The sequence below is a fragment of the Ursus maritimus genome, unplaced genomic scaffold, assembly GCF_017311325.1.
Source record: "Ursus maritimus isolate PB19 unplaced genomic scaffold, ASM1731132v1 scaffold_26, whole genome shotgun sequence".
NCBI lineage: Eukaryota > Metazoa > Chordata > Mammalia > Carnivora > Ursidae > Ursus > Ursus maritimus.
Genome location: NW_024425119.1, coordinates 37,619,424 through 37,642,097, shown reverse-complemented (window position 1 = coordinate 37,642,097; position 22,674 = coordinate 37,619,424). Strand labels below are relative to the sequence as shown.

Here is a 22,674-nt window from a genome sequence, read left to right as displayed (position 1 = left end):
TGTTTTGTAAATGAATGGAAGGGTTCATGAGCAGCCGTAGGACACTGATCAAAGTTTCCAATTACCACGAGGAGGTTCCTGTTACATGGTGATTTTTTTCTGCACTTACAACACGGATTTTGATCAATGTTTACATCCTGACTTGGGGGAGATAGACGAAGGACATTAATTTCTCAACCGTGGCTCCAAAGCTAAGCTGTGTTTTGCTCATATGCGAGTCAACACAGACTGATGAGGCATAAGAATTTACTCCTAGTTCAAAGAAATCCGACTTCAAAGCAAGTTAAACGTACTCTTAAATCAATCTTCCTGCACTCTTCCTCCCACCAACTCCAGAAGACAGAGTGTCATTGTTCACCAACATGACTCAGATTGAATGAACAAATTCAATCCATTGGTGGTTATAAAAGATAATTAAATTTATAACAGGATATTAGTATATTACCTTGCTCTTTTGAAATTATCTATCTTTTTAAGCCTATTGAAATATATGACATGAAATGACTGTTTCTTTGAGGTGAGCTTTGGTTTCGTCTTATTGGGAAAAACTCTAAGATATTTAGATTCATACCACTTCGAGTATTTGTATATATTAATTCTTCTTATATGAGGGCACCAGTACACCATGATAGTTGTCAATAAAGTAAGTTATTTGAAGTTGAGGAAGCAAAAGAAGAATAGACAAACAGAACACTCTAGTACAATGTGGTTATAAATTTATACAGTTTTACTCATCATGTTTTACTGCACCTTAATTTATCTATTAGTAAACTGTGGAAATGGAAAATGCAAAACAGGAGGTGTTGGTGATTTGACTTCTCAAAGCACTTAGCTTGCTGAGAACGTCTCGGATAACTTTAGATACAGCACATTTAAATTGTTAAGTTGGTCTCAGTCCATTGTCTATGTCTCCGCCTGCTGCCTAGCAATTTCTCTAGGATTTCTGGAAGATGTTGTTGCTTGTCCTTTCAAGAATAGTTGAGATATGATCAGGAAAAGGATATGTTCCCATTATTCTGAAAAAGAAAAAATGTAGAAGCAAAGTGTTTTCCTCTCCAAAGTGGGGGAAAGTTGTTTGATCTCAGTCAAGTTCCCCTTGATAATTACGATCTGTTTTATTCTTGGGGTTTTTTTTGTTTCCTTGGTTTGGCTTAAATCTCTTTATAACTAGTGACACTTACTGGTTTTCTTCATTTTTCATTAGTTACTTAAAAATTACATGAACATCACTTTTAAAAATCTCAAATAATAATTTGAAATGTCATTTACGTTACTTATATTAGGGCTATGTAAATATTTTGCTGGTGGAACGAGATATTGAGCTTGGAGTTACAGAGAAGTAAAATATATTATTGCTATTTATATTTTTCTAAAGAGAATTTTTCACAAGCTCCAGATTAATGAGTTCACTTCTAATTGTGTTCTGGAGTCTTTCATTTCTGCATTCATACTCAACTGCTGATGTTTCTTGTATCTCAAGTCCTCCTGTTTCTTAGAACCACTTTGCTTTAAATTGAATATTTATATCCTTCCCAAATTCATATGTTGAAAACTAATCTCCAGTGTGATAGTATTTGGAATTGGGGCCTTTGGGAGGTGATTTGGCCATGAGGGTGGAGCCCTCATATATGGGATTAGTGCCCTTATAAAGGGACCTCAGAGAGCCCCCTCCCCTCTTCTGCCACATGAGGATGCTGGAAGAAGCTGCTAAGAACCGGGAAGCCTGCTCTCACCAGACACTGAATCTGCCTGCACCTTGATCTTGGACTTCTCAGCCTACAGAGCTGCGAGAAATGAGCGTCTGTCGTTTATAAGCCACCCAGCCTATGGAATTCTGTGACAGCATCCCAAACTGACTAAGACGCATTTTATATTTTCTTGGTTTGTCTGTTTGCATAGTAATGAATGCTAAGCTTTCTTCATTCTTGTATATCCAACAATATCTTTATTTTGCCTGCGCACTTCATTAGTATTTGTCTGGATGCAGAATTCTAAATCCAAAACTTCAGAATTTACAAACCATCATTCCATTGCCAAATACATAACATCTGACGTTAACCCGATAGAAGTACTCTGTAGCTAGTGATTTTTTTCTCTGAAGGCTTTTAAGTTTTTCTCTTTGTCCCGGAGTTCTAAAATTTCACAAGTATGTACCTCAGTATGTTCATTTTTAAGTTAATATTCTTGACACTTACTAGCGTCTTTCAAGTCTTTCTTCAGCTCAGTATGTTTTCTACTCTTGTTTCTCAATTATTTCCTTCTTTCTATTCATCCTGTTTGCTCCTTTTGGAATTCCAATTATGTGGTTATTGGACTTCATAGGTATATCTTCCATATCTCTTAACTTCTCTCCTACATTTCAAATAAGCAAGGGAGAATATTAGTTTAAGAGCAAGGTCTCTAGGGTCAGATTCCCTGGATTTCAATTTCAGCTCTGCTGCCCCCATAGCTGTGTGACTTTGGGCATGTTGCTTAACTTCTCTGTAAATCATAATAGTTCTCTGCTCAGAGAGTTGTTATGAAAATTAAATATGTAACAACTAAAGCACTTAGAACAGTCTGGCACATGTTACTACTATTTTCCACTTGATTGGCTCTTTGTTCATATATTCTAAGAGTTCCTTTACTTTACCTTCTGTATCAACTTTTCGAGGCGTCCAATGCATTATCGGACCATTATTTGTTTTGGACCATTTATTGTTGGACCATTATTTGTATTGGACCATTTATTGTTTTCATCTGAACAACTGTATTTTTAATTGCAATAATATCTTTCCCATTTTCTGATTGTTCCATTTTCATAGCAGCCTGTTCTCATTTTTGGTGGCAAAAACCAATTTTTTTAAGTTTTTATTTAGATTCCAGTATAGTTCACATACAGTGTAGTATTAGTTTCAGGTGTACGATATAGTGATTCAACACTTGCATACAACACCCAGTGCTCATCACAAGTGCCCTCCTTCATCCCCATCACACATTCCCCCCACCAACCTCCCCAAAACTTCTTAATTCTAATAGTAATTGTTCTTTAAAGTTTAAGTTCTTGTCTGTTCACCAAGCCATCTCCTCTTCTCTAGGGTTAGTATTTCTTCTATTCCCCTTGGTTTTTCTCTTTCCTGGTGTTGGTTTTCTTTAAATGCTTGGCAACTTTTGATTCCCTTTCTACGTTTATGGATACGGGTAAGGCCACATACTGAGCTTGGGTTTCCTTTGTAGTCCTGTTCAATCTGGCTCTACATCAGTCAGGGTCCAAACCGGAGAACAAAGACCACACTAGCTGTTTTAAACATGAATATAGATCAAATTTAATACAGAGATTTTTTACAAGATTGTTGGAAATTTTGAAGGAGCAAAAGACAGTAGAGTCAAATTACTTGAAGATTAATAACTATAGGGAACTGTGACCATCTCTGAGGCAAAACTTTACCCAAAGACCAACTTCGATGCGCTGCTGAGGGTCCTGCTGTTGGAGCCCAGCTACCCGAGCAGGAACCCAATTAGTTGATCTAAATGGTTGGGACTGGGGTGTGCAAACTTAAATGCTTCCAGGGGCGTGGCAAGCCCCATGAAATATGAAGCAGCTGGGCTAGTGGGCATGGAACAGCAAGGGTGTTGGGGACTGTAGCTAGCTAGGGAATGCACACCCAGCCCAAAGGCATTTGCAGGAAATTTTACAGAATATGATGCTATCTAATAAAACTGGATTTCAGCTAGAGTCTATGCCTGTTGGTTTTCACTCCCCCAAAATATTTTAAATATTTACTCTAAAGGAAAACTTATTTTCAGATTTACCAAAGTCCTGATGCATGCAACAGAGAGTGAATTTACTATTATCTGTGGAGCTGAATGTTAGTAACTTGTATCCTACTACATCATTTTGTTAAAATCCTATATCATAGTATGATATGGGTCATACTGGTCAAAACGTCCCGTTGTCTTTTCATTCAGCTCTTTTGAGGGTATAGGAAAACAATTCTGTTCCTTTTAATATTTTATAGTCTGCTTTCCGCAGCCCTGTCTGACAAACACGGGCTGGAGTATCATTATGCTTTGGATGCCTTCCAGATACGAATATCACTGTTCAGACCGTAAAAGGAGTGACAGGATCCTTGGCAAATGGACTAGAACTGAGTGAACCTCGGAAGGACTGACTTTATGCCGACTAAAAGAGTGGAGAAAAGAAAACAAGGAAAAGAAAAGTGGACTTGTCATACAGTCATTGGAATTTCTTCCATAGATTATTAAGTTTATGGGGGAAAGACTCACACCAAGACCAAGGGATTCTCTCCAACTCTAGGAGAAATTAGCATTGTGCCAAATGCATGCCATGCTCTGTACATTGTTACTTGTTTTTCTCAAGTCAACCACACAAGACAGGCATTTTAGCCCATGTTATGGATGGAAACTTGAGGCTTAGAGAACTTAAGCACTTGACCAAACAGCTATTAAGTGACGGTTCTGCTGTTTAAACATAAATCTGTTTTATTTCAACACTCGGGTTCGTTCCTCTACAACATATCATCTCTTTATGAAGTCAGATGTTAGTGAGAAATTTCAGAAGACCGTGGGGAAGTTCTCAACAAAGGAGCATTTTTGAGAGCTGTCAATTTTCCGCTAACAACGTATTGAAAAAGTGTGATAGGTTTTAGACATATTACTGGTTAATTTGCAAGCAGAGCAATAAATGGGCAAACTTTTTCCAAATTAATATCCACTTCGATAGCTTTTGAGCCAACTCAGGCATTGACGATGACCCGGCGATCTTTGCCCCGTTCCACAAATAGAGCAGCGATGACTCATGTGCAGAGTCAGTAATAAACCCACTGGCTCACACACGCACCCTGAGCTGTGGTCCCCAGGGACTTAACGGGTCTCTGAATGTTGACAGTCAGCCACATCTAAAATCACAGCTAGGAATAGAAGAGGACTGAGAAATCGGATACTGCTCTCTACTTCCAGAACCCTCCCAGCACATAATGGAAAAACCAGAGTAGGCCTTCAATAGGTAGCTGAAAGATTAAGTTTGGGGATGGTGGAATTAACCAACCTGAAATGTAATTGTTCAGGGGGCAATTGATCCTGTGACTTGCAGTAAGTAAGAGGCGGCTCGTGAACACCATCTGGTTGTATTTCCTTTTGAGGTCAACGTGTTGGTATGTTTATGAGCATATAACGGGCACTACCTAATACCACTAATTGCCACTTAGCGTCAATCTTAGGCCTACTCTTTCTGTGTGCTTTATGATCCCTTAATTGGTTAATTAGCCCAGCATTGGCTGCGAAGGCAGTAAGTTAGTTGCCTTCTGTGTCTACTCTTAAGAGACTAGAAGTCAATAACCACTACCCTCCGGAGACCACGCCTTGATTATTCCTGTGCCACATCTTGTTCTGGAATTAGATACACCTGGAAAGCCCTTCATACTTGTTAATATGAACTCAAAAGGCTCTAAATAGCTTCCCAGCATCCTCTCTTGCGTCTCTCTAATCCAGGGGTCCTCAAACTTTGGCACGCTTCAGAATCAGCTGCTGGGCTTGTTAAAACACAGATTGCTGGGGCGCCTGGGTGGCTCAGTTGTTAAGCGTCTGCCTTTGGTTCAGGGCGTGATCCCAGGGTCCTGGGATCGAGCCCCACATCAGGCTCCTCCGCTAGGAGCTTGCGTCTTCCTCTCCCACTCCCCCTGCTTGTGTTCCCTCTCTCGCTGGCTGTCTCTCTCTCTCTGTCAAGTAAATAAATAAAAAATCTTAAAACACACACACACACAGACTGCTGGGCCCCACCCTGGGAGCTTCCTAGTCACTAAGTCAGTTCTAGTAAGTTCCCAGGTGATGCTAAGGCTACCAGCTTGGGGGCCATCCTTTGAGTACTACTGCCCTAACCAGATATTTCACAGCTATCCTAGAACCCAAAGACCGAGGCTTCCATCCAGAAACCCATCATGAGACTCAAGTCTTCGTAAAAAACAAACTGAAGGAAAGCCAAACTCTGTTTTTCCCCTTGGTGAGGGGGAGCCACAATGACCCTCTAATTCAGTGGTTCTCAATATGCAGTTCCCCAACGGGAAGTTTCAGTACCACCTGGGAACTTGTTAGGAATGCAGATTTTCAGGCCCCACCCCAGACCACCTGGCTCAGAAATTCTGGGGGTGAAGCCCAACAATCTCTTTGATAAGCCTCCCAGACACTGAAGGGGGACAGCTTCTGCTTCAAATCCATTCTCTACAAGGCAGTCAGAGTGACTTTTTTTTAATCGAATTTTTTTATTGTAATAACTGTAGATTGGCATGCGGTTGTAAGAAATAATATGGGGAAATGTTTTGTACACGTTTTGCCCGGCTCCCTTGATAGTAACATTTTGCAAAACTGTAGGATAATGTCATAACCAGGATGTTAACATTGATCTAATGCACCTGTTTATTCAGATTTCAGCATGTTTACTTGTCATGTGCGTGTGTGGTGGGTGGGCACGCATGTGCATATTAAGCGCCATATGGTTTCATTACCTGTGTCTTTTCCTGCATCAACCACCACAGACAAATTCCAACACCATAAAGACCCCTGGGTTTGTCCTTTCTAACTGTACCCATTTCCCTCCAGCACCTCCTGCACCTTGCTTGTCCCTCACCCTCGGCCACCTCTAATCTGGTCTCCGTTCCTAAACCTTCGTTGTTTCAAAAATGTTAGATAACCAAAATCATACTGAACATAAGCTTTTGGGATTGGCTTTTTTCACTCAACAAAATTAGCTGGAGATTCATCCAGGTTGTGCGTTAGCAAGTTTGTCCTTTTTTATTGCTGAGTAGTTTCTAGAGTAAGTAGGTACCACAGTCCGTGTAATCATTCCTGTTGAAGGAATCTAGATTGATTCCAGTGTTTTGGCTATGACCAGTAAAGTGGCTACGAACATTCACATAGGGGTTTTTGTGTGAGCCTAAGTTTTCATTTCTCTTGGGGTAAATACCCAAGAATATAATTGCTAGGTGGTATGTAGTTGCATGTTTGGTTTTATGAAAAACTCCCAAACTACTTTTCAGAGTGGTTCTACCAGTTACATTCCCCACAGCGAAGTGTGAATGATCCAGTTTCTCGGCATCCTCACCAGCATTTGGTGTTCTCACTATCTTTTGTTTGAGCTGTTCTGCTAGGTGTGTAGTAATAGCTCACCAGAGTTTTAATATACATTTCCCTAATGTCTAATGATATCAAACCTCTTCCGTGTGCTTATTTACTATCTGTATATCCTCCCCAGTCAAATGACTGCTCGTGTCTTTTGTCTGTTTTCTAATTGCATTATTTTTGTTGTTGCCATTTTTACCGTCAAGTTTTAAGAATTCTTTATATTTTCTAGATGGGAATCCTGTGTTGGATGTGTGGTTTGCAAACACTTTCCTCCCACCTATAACTTATCTTTTCATCCTCTTCACATAGACTTCCACAGAGCAATAGTTTTTAATTTTGATGAAGTCCAATTTTTTTTCTTTTATGGAAAAATTGTCTGTAATGAGTTTTCAAATTTTATTTTATTTAAGATTTTTTTAAGGTAATCTCTACACCCAACATGGGGCTCGAACTCATCACCGTGAGATCAAGAGTTGCACACTCCACCGACTGAGCCAGCCAGGCACCACATGAGGGGTTTTTTTTATATTGTGGTAAAACATATGTAACACAGTGACCTTTCAGAACACCTTTCTAGAGTGACCTTTTAAAACACGGATAAGAGGATGTTTCTTCCCCGTTTAATACCTTTTAATGGTTACCTCTTGCCATTAGGATAAAGCGCAAAATCTCGAATGTGGATTAAAGCCCTCACAAGCCCACTGCGAGGTCACTCTTCTCTGCATTTCAGCCAGACAGAACTACTTTTGGTTCCTCTAAAATCTCTGGCTTTCTCTCTCTTCACTCCTCTGGGACCATATTCTCCTCTCTTCTCCCTTCTACAAATTCTTTCAGGTTCTGGCTGCTCTCTGGTGGTTCCCCTTCTATTTCACAGCACTAGCATCTGTGCTCTCTAAGCACTTATCACATGCACATAGAGTGCACCTTTCTCTGCTTTCCCCATTTGCAAGCTCCTTGGAGGCAAGAACTACTTATGCATTGCTGTCTCTCTTGGCTTGTTGAAATGCCCGCCACACTGTGTGGCCGGACTTAAGTCACTAACCTCCCGCGACCTGCAGCGCTGTGCACAGGACCACCTCTCAGGAAAAGAAAACAAAATCTAACCAAAACATTAGCTCCAAAATGAACATCACCCTCGTCATCTCTGATCAACTTTCAAAACATTCTGAGATTACAAAGCGGCCTTTATTATGGAGCACTTGTGTGTGGCATGGTATTTTGGCAAAGTATTTTATAATTAGCTTGTTGATTGTTTCTCAAAACCCTGAAGGAGAAATGCTCACCTCCTGTCAGAGATCAGGGAACTGAGCCCAGATAGATCAGAAAACGGCATCTAAAATCATATAGCAAATCATTAGCCCTCACCACAAGGGGTTTTGTATACTTGGCTTGGACCCTGATATGTATTAGGGAAATTCACCAAGCCCAGGGAACACCCAGAGGGGGTTATCCAATACAATTTTCTTTTTTGGACCATTAACAAAAATCGAATGATGATTTTCTTAAATGTCTGTTGAATGTATAAACTGAACAAATACAAGCCTACTTTTAAAATGTGGAGCTGGTACTCCTGTTTAAACAGGTAGGGTTAGTATGAGTCCTACTCATCACTAGCTTGCTGAATATTTTCTGGCTTATGGACTAGGGTCCAAGGATTAGTATAATCCTTTCTTATAGCTTCCGTAATATTGGAAGTAGAGAAAAATCTTCACAAAAGGCAGGAGTTAATTCTCTTTATTTTGCACAATTTAATCTGGATATCTTTTCTACTCGTTGAGTAGATTTAAAGATAGTCGTTGAAACCCACCCACATTCTCAGATGGATTTGAGCCCTCCATACCAGGCCCTCACAAAAGGAAGAAGGGCCTACTCAAAGGGAATAGTAATCAATAAAGAAAATTCAGGAAGAAAGCCGACTAGCCCATCCCCCATGCATCCTCCTCTGTAAGTTCTAAAGGAATATATTTTGAGAGTCTACATAATCTTGCTTGGGGTGGCTGTATTTGGGCTGAATGCAGTATTAGGCCTTCTTGTCATACCAAGGCTTGATTGCCACTGGATCTCCATCCTTGCATTCTTGCCTGAGGGACAAGACATAAAGAACAGGTCTGTCTCAAAGTATCAGCCGACCAGTGGGCTAGGTATACCAGCAGCCCCGGCCTGCTGTGGGCCCAGGTCTCAGCCCACATCTATTTGATGGAGCAGGACCTGTTCCTCTCTGGTTGATTTGCCCCAGGACTATTGCATCAGGAGCAGAAATTTACTTCTGATAGACATCTTTTCTCCTCAATCCACTCAGAAGTATTATAGGCTCAGTGATTTTATCTTGATTATGAAGATAACATTAACTGATGCTGAAATTCAAAACATTTTTGTAGTCTGGTTTTACTGACCAATATAAAACCGTTGTTCACGTATTTATTCCACAGTCCTCTGTGCCAGGCACTGTGTTTAGCACCGGGGATAGAATAGCTTAAGCACGGCATCTGCCCTCTCCAAGCTTACAGTCTAGCAGGGGAGGAGCCTAGTATTAAACAGTCCTACAAGAGCACACATCCGTCCTTTAAAGCCAGCCTACGCATGCAGCATTCATTTGTTTTAACACCATTTGTATCTGAAACATTCTCCTTCAAAGATACACACACACACACACACACACACACACACACACACACAGCGCACTTTACATAAAACACTCTCTAGCTGGGCATTGTGGCTGCGTGTCTTTCCCCCATGCTCAACCAGAGCCAGCTCACCCATTGGAGCATCACCCACCATGCTGTAAAGACCCTCAGCCTGTGTGTGTTTCTGAGCAGAAACACCGGGCTGCCTACATCCACATGGAGCTGAATTCTGCCAACAACTTGAATGAGCTTGAAAGTGGATTCCTCCCCAGGCTTCCAGACACCTTCGACTTTGTAGTTCCCAGATCAGAAAACCAGCCAAACGTATTGGATTGCTACGGAACTGCGAGATAACAATTAGTGTTGTTTTAAGATGCTGCGTGTGTGATAATTTCTTACAGCAACAGGAAACTAATAAAGGAGGAAGGGCGTGGACACTAATCAAGAAATTATTGCAGAAATGTAACTACGTGTTGGTGGCATGGACCACACAACAGCAGGAAAGTGATAAGAAATAGTAAGTTTCTACGTATTTTGAAAGTAGAGCCTGAATGATTGGCTGACGTGGTGTATATTTGGGAGCAGCCGAGGGTGACTCTGGGGGTTTTGTCTGAGCAAAGGCTGAGGAAGGCTGAGGTTTTCACTTAGAGTCAACTGTGAATGGAGCAGTTTGCAAAGGTGAATTTAGAGAGGTAGATAGGAACTACATTATACAGAGCTTTCTGAGTTATGTTAAGAATTTTGAAAGAGAGTAGATCTCAAAGTTCTCATCACAAGGGAAAAAATTTTGTAACTATATGAGTTGAGGGATATTAACGAAATTTTGCAATATATGTATGTCAGGTCATTATGCTGTGTATTTACACTTATACAGTGTATATACACTTACACAATTATGTAGTCAATTATATTTCAATAAAATTTTAAAAAGAATTTTTAGCATTATCTTAAAAATAAAGGTATTGAATACTTTTAAGTAGACAAAGGCTAAATCAGATCTGCATTTTAAAAAGAGCTCTCAGGAGCCCTCACAGTGGAGAAACAGATGTAGTCAGGCACATTCACTCAATGTAAGTAAGTAATTCACACATTTAGGAAGACCAGCAAAGCCAGGGTCCTCCAAAGTGAGACCAAGGAGAGTCTTCTAGCTCATTACGACAGAATTTCTCCAATGGAAGTAATGAAATGAGAGACAATTGCAACCAGGTTATCCAGGATTGATTTAAACTATTTTAATTACAATGTTACTAAAATATGTAATGAAACTAAGCATAAACACTGTATAATCATTGTTCTTATACCACTGTAAAACCAGCTAAATTTACAAATTCAACACTGAGAAAAATATAACTCAAATTTAGAACATTACTATGCTGTTGCAGAAGATACTGTTTTGCAGAAACTAAATTGCCAGGGCTTGACTTAACAGGTGAAAGATGCAGTCTGTGTCAACAATACAAATGCAAATGCCTGGTCTCTAATCTGTTGTAGAAAAATGATGTTACTAACATCAAAGTTTTGCTTGCTAGTTGAAGATAATCCGATGTCATGGTAGTCAACATTTGCCAATGAACAATCTTCAAATGGCATTTTTAATGAGGCACAATTTGATAGTTCTGTAAAGTTTACACACGGGCATCAAGATGAGATAGCATTGTAATATCTGTAACATCTTAGACATTTTCATTAACATGACATTTAATAATTTTGTTGAATATTCATCATTATATGTTTACCTCTCCACTTACTAACAATGGACTATTACAAATAAATGCAAATAAAGGTGGAATTTGTGTGACACATCTGCTTACAACACCACACAGTTCCTTCAAGTTAGCATGCCTCTATGCAAAGAAGACAAGGAAAAGAAAGTAAAACTGCAAAGCTTAGAAAGGAAGAAACGAAATTGAAATTACTTGCAAATGATGTGATTTTGTGCAGAAACACTGCAAAAGATGCTTCAGAAAATTAGTAGAACTAACAAGAGAATTTATTTAGCAAAGTTTCTGGAAGTAAAAAATTGTTGGCATGCATTTCACATGCCAGTAGGAGTTGAAAAATAAAATTAAACATACTATTTAAAATAATAGAAAAAGAAGTCTATAATAATAAAAATGACAAGATAGGCAAAAACTTTCCAGATAAATGTATAAAATTTTACTGAACAGTGTTTAAGGAGTCCTAAGTAAACAGGAAGATAGACCATGTTCATTGACTGGAAAACACAATATTTAAAAAAAGGTCCACTCTTTCTAAGTTGATTCAGTGAAATACCATTCATATACCCAACAGGTTTTTCTTATTTGAAAATTAATAAGCTAATTACAAATTTTGCATAATGCATAGAGTCAAGAGTAAGTAAGACACTTTTGAAGAAAAAAAATAGGTGAGGTGACAAGTAGACATAGTTTACACAAGGTATTGCCAAGCTAAAGCAATTAACACTATAAGTTGTTGGTGCAGGCAGAGAAAAATAGACCAGTAGAACAAATTAGGCTTCCCAAACAGATGCATTTATAAGTGGGCTGTTGAAATAAGATTGGGGTAGTACTGCGGGTCATTAAGGAAATGATTTTTTTTCCCAATAAATCATCCTGGGAAGTTGACCATTCTTTCAGACAAAAACAAAGTCGAATGCCTTTCTCATGCCATAAATAAGAAATAATCAGGTAGACCAAATATCTAAATGAGAAAGCCAAAAATTATTAAACATCAGGAAGATAATATAATAGACTAGGACTTCAAGGTCATAAATTATGAATATTAGTCCTAAGTAGATAAAGGTAAACTGTAAATTGTAAATAAAAGCCATGTTGTAAATATTATATAAAGTTCATTAACTATAAAAGATTGATGGCTTTAATTACATTAAAGTTAAGAGCTTGCGTTCATCAAAAAACAGTGCCAAGAGTGAAATGACAATCCACACCCTGGGAGACGATATCGATGACACATCAATAAGATGGGAGAGGCTAGAGTTTCCTCTTGAGAAGGATCTATACAACAGGAGATGTGATCATTAGTAGCTCAAGGTCTTTGGGAAGGTAAGATGTGAGCACTCAAGGAGATACGTGTTTTGAATAACTGTGGCAACACTCGTCCATGAGACTTTCTGTTAATACAGAAAGGACGTTGGTGAGGACAAAAAGAAACAGCCTCAGGTGAAAAGACTGCAGGGGATATAATGTCACTGGAGGGTTGTTTCAGTGATGTCAAGGAAGCGGAGCAAATGTCCAGGAAAGAAGTCGAAGGTAAGGGAGATTGATGAGGATGGAGCAGGAATTGCAGAGGTCACGGGGATTGGGTAGGACAGTGGGGAGAGGCTCGGGGTTCCGTTTAATGAATAGGACGGAGAAAATAGTAACATAGGAAGGAGCCCTCAGTGGATGGTAGCTGACCAGAGATGCTTGCCCACATTTCATGGGACCACATCAATGCGAATAGGAGGTGTAAAGGGGGGGAGCACCTAGATTTAGTAGGATTTGGCTGTGTCCTTGAAGCAAGCCCAGTGACTCTGGTGGGAGCCACGTGTGCCGTCACTGGCAGCGGCGGCCCCTGTGACCAGAGAACTCTTGGAAAAGATGCGCAGCAAGGGTGACGCTGGAGTCTGTCGGTGGCAGAGGGAGCGGGGTCACAGGTGACCCAGTTGATTCTTCCCAGGAATGGGTTTGTGTTGTGTGTACTTGAGGGGTCCCCCATGTACAAGCTGATAACTATCATCTTTTCCTTTTCCTCCTTCCCAGGGTGAGATAAACTTAACTCTTAAAATATCTCATTTCGATATTGGCAGTTGAGCCATTTAATGTCGAATATGAACATTTAAAAGTATCAGCTAATGATTTCCTCTGGGTTAGTAGACTGGGGCTAACTAAGCAGAAACATTTGCTAGTTCTGTTACTTTGTGGGGATGTAATAGGTCCTGTGGATGCCAGATAATATGACTGTATGTCTTAATAAAAGAATTCTCTTTTCAGAGGCACGTAATACTATGAAAAGGCTTATGGACACAACTGGACAAGTGTGGTAGCCTTATTATACCAGCAGGGGTTTGTCGCTGTCAGCCACAAGGCAAACTTTGGTGGCTTTCGACAGAACAGAAACTCAGGAGAAGGAGCCCAGGTAGCTAGGGGACCCACTCAAAGGACCGGAGCAGAACGACCCTACACTGGCTGAGACCCGCACCTGCCAGGAGGGGGCAGCTTTCTCTTCTGCACAGGAAGGCCGCCGCAGCCTCGCTGAGGTCTGGATGGGGAAGTCAAGGTGGGTAGGGTGACAGATGTAGAAAATGCCCCCATTGCACCAGAGGGCTGGTCTACGGAAGCCATCACTGCCCCCTGCTAAAGCACTGCAGCCTGAGGGCTGAGCGGGCAAGCACTGGCTCTGTCCACACCCCTGGCCCACCTGCAGCTGCAGCTGCCCACCCCGTCCTCCGAGTCTCCCCGGCCCCCCCAGGTGGGGGGGTGTCAGAGACTCCTGAGTTACTTTCAGCTCTTTACTCCAAAGGAGGAGAGGAAAGCCAGTCGCTGATACATTCAGCTTTAAGAATAAGAGGTGTCTGAGGGGCCCGACCAAGACTCCAGGGTGAGGACCCCCCAGACGCAGGAAGGGGGGCGGACACTGGGCAACGGAGAAGGCCACAGCACGCACTTGTTCTTATGGTTTCCTTTATTTGGACTTCACCCTGGCATTCTAGAAAACTGGGCCCGCGTGCTTAAATGCAGTAGGCGGCTCTGGAGGTCAGTGCAAAGTTGAAAGAGGATGGGCCCGGGGATAAGTGAGACCTTTAACTGAAAGGAGAAAGCCCTTTTGCAGCCATTGTCCTGTGCTTCGGGGGTCCCAAGGGGCATTCCATTCACCGGGAGGAGGGCCATGGAAACCCACGTGTTAGTTCAAAATGAAAGAAATCCATACGATGAAGTTTCACTCAATTTCTTATTCATTAAATGTTAACCCTGTCATGTTATCATTTGCTGCACACACACACACACACACACGTGTAAGGAGACGGCTACATATGTGCACATGTGCATATACACATATGCATACACACGTATGTAACAGTACATGTGACGTGTATGTGTACCAGGCTCCATCTTCGAAATCGTGCTCTGTTCACTTTGCTTCTGTGTCCTCACTTTGTTTCAGATTTCCCCACCTTCCTTTCTGCCCCCCACCCCCACCCCAGTCCTGTTGATTCAACCGGATACCATAGCAACAGGCATTTGAACCCTAAGCCACACGTCCTTGATCCTGGTTCCATTTAAGTCAACTTAATAAACATTTATTAATTGCCTATTATGTGAAATATAGGCAGATGTGGTTTTTTTTTTAAATTCAGCAACAAATCTTGTCTCTCCTTGTCTCCCTCCCCACAGCTCATAACAGATGGAGCTGCCGCAGATAGATATCTCCCGTAAAAACAAACATAATGAACTGAGGGATCTAGGCAAGATATGCACAAAACAAATGAATCCGTTATCTAGAAAATACTAGTGAAATACTTCTCTTTGTCCCCACCTCTTGTTTTGTTATTCTTTAATATCTGAAGACGCCCTGATTTTGGTACAGCACTCAAGAGCAAACTCTAAATACATTTGGACACTCACTACATGGAAGATAAAACCTGTGGACCAATGAAATAAAGCACTGCTTTCTGCAAGAGAAAAATGTTAGCATATGCGGTCTTTTTTTTTTTTTTCAATTCTCCTTTCCAATATTTGGAAAATATATGCTCATCAAATAGTGAATGATATTAAGAAATGTGTATGTAAGATTAAGAAAAAAGTTCCGAGGCACTTATAATTTATAAGACTATGACTAAAGTGTTATTGTTTAAATATGCTAGATAAAACTCGAGTCACTTTATTGGGAATACATTTTGAAGCTTAACCAGGGCTATGGTGCCAGTGCCCTGGGAAGGCAACACTTCTGAGCTTGCCATAGACCAGAGGAGGAGGACTGACTCTTAAGAATAGCGCGGTGAACTCTAAGAATCTAATAAGGACACAGTTGTAGTGCTTTTAATCTGAAAATCTATCCTGTCACTTAACAGTCCTCAAGACACAGATTGGCTCTTACCAGTACGAGCACTGTGAATCGAAGATAGTTCAGCAAAAGGAGATCCTTGCTGGCAATGTTAAAAGGAGAATGGTGAATAACAGAGTCTAAAGAAAAGGGGTTTGCTTTTTTAAAGCAAATACGTGACACGCGTGGCCAGCTTAAAATCAAGCCCGGGCACTGGAGTTTGGAGACCTTCAAGCAAAAAGTATGCATAGCTCTGTTCTTTTTGACGTGTTCCGCCATTTCCTGCAACCCCTTCTTCCTAATCTTCACCCTGGCTTTCAAGGCCCCCTACCCAGTTCCAGCCCCTTTCTGAGCAAATGACCTTGCCTCCTGCCTTTCAGTGAGAGCAGAACTCTCCCAGAGTCCCAACTTCTGCACTGACGTAAGTAAGTGTGTAATTATTTGTTTAATGTCTGCATCTCTCCTACATAGTGGAAAGCTCCCTGAGATGGGGGATGGAGCCTTTCACCAGGGTCCCCAGCACCCGGCACGTGGTCTCCCTAGGGCTCCATATGTATCTGTTGAATGAATTCATGAACACGCTTCCTTCCCCTCATTGATCAGTTTTTGTTTTAAAAACAAAAGTTTTCGGGGATGTACTGCATGGTGACTAACATAATATAATAAAAAATCATTATTAAAAAAAATTAAAAATAAAATAATAAAATAAAAACAAAAGTTTTGTGTTTTTAACATAATATATTGTCATGGGGGAAAAAAAAAGAAACCCAGAATAGTACAGAATCAGATTAAAGGGCATGTTCAAGGGGCCCTCCGCGGGAAATCCTGCTGGCTCCCTTCCTCACCTCCCTGCCGGCCTCCAAGCTCATCTTCCCCCTGCACCCAGACTTCATCCTCTTGCTGTGAGCTCCTCCTGGAAGCACTTCTCGTCCACGTGGACGAGTCAGGGAGGGGGTCTTGGCAGGGCCTTTGCTCAGGGTGGCCAAGAGTTGCAACAGCTGAGGGCGAAGGCAGTAGTGCAGCCAAGGGGAACAGTGGCTGCGGGCCAGACAAGCTAAATCCGTCATCGGATCTTCAGGGTGAGAGCAGGCTAAGGAAAATGCGAGGCGAAGTGAAAGGTCAAGGGGATCCAGCAGGAGGTCAAGAATGCACATGCAAGCCCAGACCAAGAGAGAGGGTCCAGGGCCATATCGATGAATGGAGAAGGGATATCGAGAATGCATTTTTTTCAATTTTGGGGCGTTCCAGGGGGCTGATGAGGGCTGGACGGCACTCTGACGCCTCTTCGGAACTTCAGCCTATTAATTACCCTCTCTTTCCCCAGTACACTAATTCCAATTCCTTTCTTCAGACTATAAATATGCGAAGCCTCTTCACCTACAAACAAAACAAACAAAAAACCTCTCTCTCAACCCTGTCTCCCCTCCAACGTACCCCACCCAGTCTCTCTTCTGCCAATTCCAGACACATCTCTTGAAAGAAGAATCCAAGCTCCCTGTCTGTATTCCTCGCCTCCTACTCACTGACCGGCTCGGTTGATTCTGCCTTCTGCCCCACCGCTTTGCTGAAAACCGTCTTTGCCAAAGTCGTCCTTGACCTCCGTATTGCTCACATTAGATCCAGAGGACACGGCTTGGTTTCCCTGTGAACTGACTCTTTGGAGCGCTGACCACTGCCTCCTCATTTGGCCTCTGACATCCCCACCGCTCTGCTGCTCTGCCCCTCCGTCTGCGGCTCGTCCTCTCCTTTCCTTTGTGAGGCCCTATGTCTCCACTCGTTTTTACCTACAGCTGCCTGTGGAGCTCAGGTATCAGGAGGCAAGCGGCCGTAGGTCTCCCCATTCTTTTTTTTATTTTTTTTTTAAGATTTTTTATTTATTTATGTGACAGAGAGACAGCCAGCGAGAGAGGGAACACAAGCAGGGGGAGTGGGAGAGGAAGAAGCAGGCTCATAGCGGAGGAGCCTGATGTGGGGCTCGATCCCAGAACGCCGGGATCACGCCCTGAGCCAGAGGCAGACACTTACCGACTGCACCACCCAGGCGCCCCAGGTCTCCCCGTTCTTGAGCAGCTAACAGCAAAGCTGCCCAGGCCCCAGGCGTGGACGCAAAGCCCGCTCTGGCTTATTGTCCAGGATTGCTCTCCACTGACTCTCAGTCTTTTATTACCACACCAGCGCACTGCTTCCTTTTCCTTACAAGAAAGCATTCTTTCCCATCGTTTTATAAGATCACCATGGTTACAGCTCATGGAGTATTTGGTATTTGGGTGTTTCCCTTTTGCTAACTTTCTTAGGCTGCGAATGCGTCCCCACCCTTACTATGGTACGGGTGCTGTGGAGGTGTAATCTTGAGTTATTACAACTCACTTAGAAGATAGCACATTGTCACTTTAGGGGCTGAAAGTGAGGCTAGCAGTTGTCCGTCCTGGCTGACATCTAAGAACACGTAAGAGGTACACCAAGAATTTGGATTCGCAGCTCTTTACACTTCACTAGGATACCAAAAAATAAATCTATCCTTCATCAAGCATCTTATGCCTGGAGCTTTCCCCTCCTGTACCTTATTACACAAGCGGTATCATTAGCTTATGGCCTGATGTTATTTTTGAAACAGAGGAGGGGAGATCATAGCCATGGAAACCCAGGATGCCGTAACTTCGTTATCGCACTACCCCCCCCCCTTGTTCCCACACGATCCACGCGAGGCTGCCTGTGAATCATGTAGCTTGAGATTCGCTTATTTATTCATGGTTTCCTAGATCTTGCAATATATTCCTAAGGGATGGGGAGATGGGAAGACCAGTTTTAATCAAATAAACAAGAGTATATTATTACGTCTGAGAAAAGTCCCAGGACAAAAAGAGTACAGTTGAATACAAACTGATAGTAAAGAAACTTGACCCAGAATGGGGTTCAGGGAAGCTTCCCTAAGGAAATAGCATGTGAGTTGAGATCTGAGTGATGAATAGAAGGGAAGCCCATAAAAGGGTGAGTGACTTCATGAGGAGGGAACAGCACATGCAAAGACTCTGGGTAGAAGAAGAGGCATATTTCTTTCAAAACCTAGCAGCTGGGACATGCAGGGAGGGTAACAGAAGGGTCCAAGAGGAGTAGCCCGGGCCAGACCATGCTGACCATGCACCACTCTTTTTTATCTTAAGAATCACAGTCCAGCAGGATGGGGGTCTTATCAGATTTGTGTTCTGAAAATCTACTGCCATGTAGAGAACCCACTGGAGAGCCCCAGGAAGGATAGAGAAGAATCAGGAATCTATTGCTGTCGTCAATGGTGCCTTGGACTAATGTGGTGATCACAGAGGAAGACAGAAGTCAATCAGTCTGACACCTATTTGAGGAGGTAGAAGTAGCAGGATATGTTGGCAGATTTAAAGAAGTGCTATAGTCTTAGGGATCGGAGATGCCTAACTGCGTGAGTGATGGCGTCATTTCCAAAGACACGGAAAAGTGGTTGGAGGAAATCATGGGTTTGGTGGGGTATGTTAAGGTGGAAGGGCTCATGGCACAACAAGGTGATCTCTGGCCATACCAGCCTAGAATGCCAAAGAAAGACCTGGGCTGAAGATAGGAACTAAGGAGTCATCAGTGGAGTAGTAATCAAGCCATGGGCATGAATGAGACAAGTCGGGAAGAACTGGAGATTGAGAAGAGGCCTAGGATAGAGACATCCACAAGCCGTCATGGAAAGGACTCACTTGCCAATCATTTAAAAGAAAAACGTTTTCTGAAGAAATTTAGCAACTTCTTAAAATAAAATTTCTCTTAACCAAATTTTAAAATATTAACATCAGTAACAAGACTAAAAAACAAAACAAAAAAACGTTGCGCCTCTCTGGCCCCAAATGAATCTGTAATGTTTTACTTATTTTTCTAAAAAATTCCAAAACAAACTGAGGGCTTCAGTGGGGGGAATGGGATAGGCCGGTGATGGGTAGTAAGGAGGGCACGTATTGCATGGAGCACTGGGTGTTATACACAACTAATGAATCATGGAACTTTACATCAAAAACTAGGGATGTACTGTATGGTGACTGACATAATATAATAAAAAAATGTTATTATTAAAATAAATAAATAAATAAAAAATTCCAAAGCATGCAAGGTATTGACATTTGTTTGAGCCTAGGGGTAGATACATAGGTGCTTGTTATATGTCTCTGTAGTTTTTGCATGAATGAAATATTTCATAATTAAACAAATAGTAACAATAAAAGGTTCCAGGAAACAAAGACGAAGTCAATAAAAATTCAGCCCAGAAAATTAAATACCAGAAATGGTTAAGGGAAAAATAAAGGATTAGGGATACGGCCAAGGAGTCACTTGGCCCCAGTAGGAAAGGTTTCAGCCCAACCTAAGAAGATGTGCCCTGAAAGATTCTGCTGACATATTTGCAGGAATTTCCAACATTATAGAGACCATAACAAATAAAATCCATTTATATTTCAGGATAATGAGAAGCAAGAAGTTGGCCAATATTATTTGTTTTGGCTGCGCATAAAAGTCATTCATCTGGTTCAATGCATAGATGGTACTTTGTGAGCCCTCTGTACATAAGAATATACTTAAAATTTGGAAGCAAACTATGTCTGAAACAAGACTAGTGATCTACAAATGATGTCTAATCGGAAATGACTTTGGTAGTGTCGCAGGACAACGAAACCACTGTCTGCCTCCCCAGTACCACCTACTACCACCACCACCACCGTCCCTTCCTCTCCACTCCCCCCAAGAGTGGGTAAGGGAGGATTGTAGAATTATTGCCTCTAAAAACTTACTCTGGCCCTTATATTAAGGAATGTATGGCTCAGTGATGGACTTTGTTCACAGTACCTAGAGGAATACAAACTTCATTGTTTTGAGAAACTATGCTGGGGAGATGTGGAGACAATTAGAAAAAGAAAGGGGCGTGGCTGTAACTCACAAGGGCACTGTGTGGAATGCTACTGATTTTCCTACCGAACTGCAGGGTTGCCAACCCCAACTTGGACCATCCTGTTGGACTCATCCCCGTGGTGTTCCTCTCGTAGTAAATAACTCAGACTTAGGGAAATGGTTAATGATGACTGGGTTCCTTGGATCACTTTTTGGGAAAAGGGAAGGGCTGTAGGGTGAAGGCAATCCCTGGAGCACTGAAGGGACAGCTGTACCGTGAAGGCTTGAAGAAGGGAGCCCTTCTCCATGGTTCATGACCCTGAGGTAGAAGGTCTGTTATTCACGGCATGATGGTGGCTATGAAAGGTTTTTTGAGGAATCTTTTTTGGGTTTCAAAAAATCATGGTTAGCTTATAGTTGTTTTTCCCTTCTAGGCTAATAGTTACTTTTTATTTTCACCAAACTTTCAGCGAAATCTAATGAACCCACCTAACTGTGTGTAATGATATTGTAGAGGGGGAAAAGGGATAAGTCCCAGATGGAAGGATTCCTTCACTTTTTGTAGTGGGTTGAACAGTGTCCTCCAGTAGTTCATGCCCCTCTGGACCTTCAGAATGTGATCTCATTTGGAACAAACCTTTGCAGATATAATTAAGGCAAAGACCTCTAAATTAGATTATCCTGGATAGGGGGCGCCCTAAATCCAGTGACTAGTGTCCTTTAGAAAATACAGAGGAAGAAAGCCTAGAGATAAAAAGACCATGTGAAGACAGAGACAGAGATTAGAGAGACCCATTAGCTTAGGAACGATAAGACCTGCCTGCAGTCATCAGAAGCTAGGAGAGGGGCGTGGAATTCATTCCAGAAGGAACCAATCCTGCCAAAACCTTAATGTCAGACCTCTAGCCTCCTGAACTGTGAAGGAATAAATTTCTGTTGTTTTAAACTGCTCAGTTTGAGATAATTTGTTACCAACAGCCCCAGGAAACTAACACATCTCCACAAATGCCTTGTGCGGTTGGCAACATTTCTTTGACAAGGACTGGAATGTTTGAATTTGGGGCTGTAAAGAGCAGTAAAGTAGGCAGTGGCCTGTTCTTGAGGGCCGAGGAGCAGAGTGGAACATGAGCAGTCAAGTAAACTGCTTAGAAATTCACCTAAATTGGGGCGCCTGGGTGGCTCAGTCGGTGGAGTATCTGACTCTTGATTTTGGCTCAGGTCATGATGTCAGGGTTGTGGGGTTGAGCCCGGTGTCCAGCTCCAGGCTCAGCAGGGAGTCTGCTTGGGATTCTTTCTCTCTCTCTCTGAATAGATAAATAAAATCTAAAAAAAGAAGAAAGAAAGAAAGAAAGAAAGAAAGAAAGAAAGAAAGAAAGAAAGAAAGAAAAAGAAAGAAAGAAACTGACATAAGTTAAGTCCTCCCACTTCCCCCAATAATGCTAGGAGGAGGTAATCTGAAGGAAGAGGGGAAACCTCCTTTCTTTCCCCCCTCACTCTCTCTCTTTGCTGGCTGTGGATGTCATGCACACAGCCCTGAGAATAGTTGCAGCCACGCTTAAGGGGAAGGCAGCTTCACTAGAAAGCTCATATCGCAGGAGGCAACATGGAGACACAGAAAGCAAGCCATGGTAGCACTAAGCTGCTGAATCACGCCAGCCCTGAAGTCGGCCCTACCCTCTAGATTTTTGAATCATAGGCGCCAAAGGAGCCTTTATTATTGCCAATCCGGATTGCATTTTCTGTTAGTTGTAGCTAAAAGCATCTTCACTGATACAATGACTTGTGATTAAAAGGGACAAAACAGTAAAAAAGACCTAGGATTCGGATTTTGGTTTCTTGTTTGGCAACTATTTCTGATTGTCTGCCAAGGGCCACACACTTCCATGGGCATAGTCTGGCCACTTCCTATCAGTGTGACGTTAGGCACGTCTTACCCCTTTGTACCTCCACTTCTTCATCTCTAAAGGAAGGGATAATGGGAATAGAGGGAATGGACTTAGTTATGTCTTAGCCTCTTCCT

At 42.0% G+C, this 22,674-nt stretch overlaps 1 long non-coding RNA gene across 1 annotated transcript; it reads right to left on the bottom strand.

Annotated features, from left to right (window-relative positions):
• Positions 1 to 639: 639 nt before the first annotated feature.
• On the bottom strand, positions 640 to 18,199 carry LOC103675418. Its single transcript, XR_571844.1, has 3 exons — positions 17,790 to 18,199; positions 2,196 to 2,352; positions 640 to 1,016 (listed from the first exon to the last, which is right to left on the bottom strand). It is a non-coding gene; the product is annotated as an uncharacterized LOC103675418 (long non-coding RNA).
• Between the last annotated feature and the right edge of the window lie 4,475 nt (positions 18,200 to 22,674).